Raw genomic sequence first — 4,235 nt, 5'->3', positions numbered from 1 at the left:
AGAGCTACTTGAATTCCCACTTATAAACTCCCGAAATTTTCCGGTTATGCAATCAGGTGTTGGGGATACAGGGGAAGCATAATATCTCACCCAAAACTAGCAAATCCTACATCCATCTGTATCCATCCTTCAACACATAACCAAGAAACCTTCGGAAATCATCTACCTCAACCTTCGGAAAGCATCCGTTATACAAGTTATGGCAATACTCCCGAACTCCCGCCCCAGTACTGGGTGGCGTCGAGGTTATCTCACCAACAACTGCATAAAAGAGATTTTCGACGTCGGCGTACTAAACTCAGGTATTCCAGAACTGCAATGATAAAATTATGACGACAACACCTCAGAGCTCAACTCCCCGGGACACTTCCACAAAACCCCTGACAGGAGGCACCAAGACAATGTTCTTGTCACAAAACCATCGGAACGATTCCAAGATACCCGCGTGATCCTAAAAAAAATAGTTAAATTTGAGAAGAGAAGAGTCAAAACTCTACGTCAGGATGCCTTACCAGAGCGATGAGGAGACTGGGGAGTAAAAAGAATTCCTAAACTCTTCGATATATAATTCCTAAATGACTCAAAACATTTTTCTAGACACAACTCGGCCGCTAAAAACGATCAAGCAATGGGGCTCCTAAGGTCGGGGAAGGCTCTGATACCAACTTGTAACACCCTCGATGCGGCTATATCTCCCACGTGTCGAAGCACGACTTAGAGGCATAACCGCATTGAAAGCAATGTCGCAAGTGAGGTAATCTTCACACAACCCATGTAATACATAAGGGAAAGAGATACATAGTTGGCTTACAATCGCCACTTCACACAATACATGAATAAAGCAATACATCATCCAGATACAATCAAGGTCCGACTGCGGAACCAAAATAAAAGAAGACTACCCAAAATGCTACACAGATCCCCGATCGACCCCAACTGGGCTCCTCTACTGATCAACTAGAACGAAATAACACAAAGGACAAGATCTTCATCGAGCTCCTCCTGAGCTTGGTTGCGTCATCTGCATGGACTCATCGACACCTGCAAGCTGGTTTTGGAAGTATCTGTGAGCCACGGGGACTCAGCAATCTCACACCCTCGCGATCAAGACTATTTAAGCTTATGGGAAAGGTAAAAGGTATGAGGTGGAGCTGCAGCAACGACTAGCATATATGGTGGCTAACATATGCAAATGAGAGCGAGAAGAGAAGGCAAAGCACGTTCGAGAAAGTATGATCAAGAAGTTATCCTAAAACAACCTACGTCAAGCATAACTCCAACAACCGTGTTCTCTTCCCGGACTCCGCCGGAAAGAGACCATCACGGTTACACACGCGGTTGATGCATTTTAATTAAGGTCAACTTCAGGTTTTCTACAACCGGACATTAACAAATTCCCATCTGCCCATAACCGCACGCACGGCTTTCGTAAGTTCAAATCCCTGCAGGGGTGTCCCAACTTAGCCCATGACAAGCTCTCACGGTCAACGAAGGAATAGACCTCCTCCCGAGACATTCCGATCAGACTCGGTATCCCGGTTCTTCAAGACACTTCGACAAGTTAAAACAAATCCAGCAACACCGCCCGAATGTGCCGACCAATCCCGATAGGAGCTGCACATATCTCTTTCTCAGGGCACACCGGATTGTCTAAACTTCCAGTAGGCCAGCCCAGAGTTGCCCCTGGTGGCCACCGGCGGCTGACAAGTTGGACCAACACTCAGAGGAGCACTGGCCCGGGGGTTTAAAATAATGATGACCCTTGGGCGCGCGACCCCCAAGGGAAAAGAAAAGGCTAGGTGGCGAATGGTAAAACCAATGTTGGGCATTGCTGGAAGAGTTTTACTCAAGGCGAACTGTCAAGGGGTTCCCATTATTACCCAATCGCGTAAGGAACGCAAAATCTGGGAACATAACACCGATATGACGGAAACTAGGGCGGCAAGAGTGGAACAAAACACCAGGCATAAGGCCGAGCCTTCCACCCTTTACCAAGTATATAGATGCATTAATTAAATAAGATATTTACTGATATCCCAACAAGTAAAACATGTTCCAACAAGGAACAACATCTCCATGTTCCAACAAGGAACAAACTTCAATCTTCACCTACAACTAACAACGCTATAAGAGGGGCTGAGCAAAGCGGTAACATAGCCAATCAACGGTTTGCTAGGACAAGGTGGGTTAGAGGCTTGGTTCAACAATATAGGAGGCATGATAAGCAAGTGGTAGGTATCGCAGCATAGGCATAGCAAAAGAGCGAGCAACTAGCAAGCAAAGATAGAAGTGATTTCGAGGGTATGGTCATCTTGCCTGAGATCCCGCAAGGAAGAAGAACGAGTCCATGAAGAAGACAAACGAACGTAGGCGAACGGGTCCTCACAAACGCGACGTTACCGGAACCAGCCCGAAGAAGCAAACACTGGAAAAGAAGCACACAACATAGTAACAACCAACACATGAACATGGTATGATATGCGGGATGCGGTATGCGATGCATATGCATGATTTGCAAAGGAAGGATGGAACCTGGCCTCAACATGGAAATCCAAGTGTGCCACTAGAGAGATAAGATGAAATCGCTTGAAAACGATATAAAGAACGCCAGAATCGGAGTTACGGTTTGGAAATGGCAAGCAATTCAAATATGGCCACGTTATGCGATTTACAGCAAGTAGCCATCTAAATGCAACAAGATGAACATGCTACAGCACCCAAACATGGCATCAAAATACATGGCAGGAATCCATTCATGATGCTTAACAAAAGTCTAGCATTGAGATACGGCCAATTCATCCATTAACAGGTTCAAACAAGCATGGCAAAAATGCATTTGACAAACAGATTTCAGACTTAGTGAAATTAACACTTGTCTGGAATTTCAGATCAGGTAGCACTCTTCGGAGTATGAAAACTATATGCTACAGGACCTGAACATGGCAAAGTAAAGCATGACATGGAGCTACTCAAAGAGCTTAACAAAAGTCCCTTAGTGACCTTGAGCCAAAAGGGATCAGAAAATACATTTGCAAGCATGTGAACATGGCAAAAACACAATCAGTTCTCAGACTTAGTGAAAACTGGAGCATGCTGAAACAGATATCAAGTAGGAATGTTTACAAGCTCGATGCACTCACTACAGAGCAAGTCATGATAATCTAAGCATACACCTATCAAGAATACACAAAATTCAAGCTAGACATGGCAAGAACAATAACATATCATGAACGGATCAACTACAACATCATCGGCAAAATCGCTAACAAGTATACAATCTGCCCAGATTCACGAAATAGCAAAAGTAGAGCTCGATTGACTCAAGTTAGGGTGCTCCCTAATTGAAAACAAAGACATGGATGGATAAAGCACTACAAGATTAACAAAACATCCTTATTGATCATCCTCAAAAGAGGCACGGATCACTAGGAAACAACATGAACATATGGCCATATGAGATAAACAGGTCAAGGACTTGGTGGAAAAGCTAAGTCCCTGAAATCGGCATTAACGAATGCACCACTTTGCAAGCTTGTGCTAGTCACCACACACATCACAAAAATACATGTATAGCACCTCTGGAAAGATGGCATGGCATATAACAAAACACATGTAGAGCTCAGGGGCATATCATGCACACAATAATCATGGCAAAAATGACAAATAGCTATTTGGTGCAGCAGATCTGACAATAATCTCAAATAGCTCTCTTCTAACAGCATTTCGGGCATCAATAGGAGCTCAAATGAAAATGATGCAATGAGATGAAATGATGTACTCTCTGAGATGAACATTTTGATATGCTATATGCTCATATCGGAGTTACAGATGCGGAGTTACGACATGATGAATAAGGGCATATGAAACATGGAAATTTCGGGGACTTAGTAGAAATCGACCTCCGGATCTAGGGTTCCTTCGTGGGCAGGCAGACCGAGGTCTCCGGCGAGGTCGTGGCAACTCCGGCGAGGAAGAAGAGCTGGCGGGGAGGTGAATCCGGCCCTCTCCCGGCCGGATCTCGAGGAGGCCGGCGGATCCGGGTCTTCTGGCCGGATCTGGAGGCGCGGGAGGCGCGCTGCGGTGAGCTCCGGCCGGATCTGGAGCTGCACGGTGGAGGCGGCGGCCGGCGGCGAGCACAGCGGCGGCAGCGGCGAGCAGGCGCTCGGGCGCGTGGCAAGGAGGCAGGCGACGCGCGCGCGGGCGGCGCCCGTCCGTCGGCGGCGGCGGGATGGGCC

This window comes from Triticum dicoccoides, chromosome 1A (assembly GCF_002162155.2).
Source record: "Triticum dicoccoides isolate Atlit2015 ecotype Zavitan chromosome 1A, WEW_v2.0, whole genome shotgun sequence".
Lineage (NCBI taxonomy): Eukaryota > Viridiplantae > Streptophyta > Magnoliopsida > Poales > Poaceae > Triticum > Triticum dicoccoides.
The sequence above is the reverse complement of the archived record's forward strand: the minus strand, read 5'-3'. Positions refer to the sequence as shown.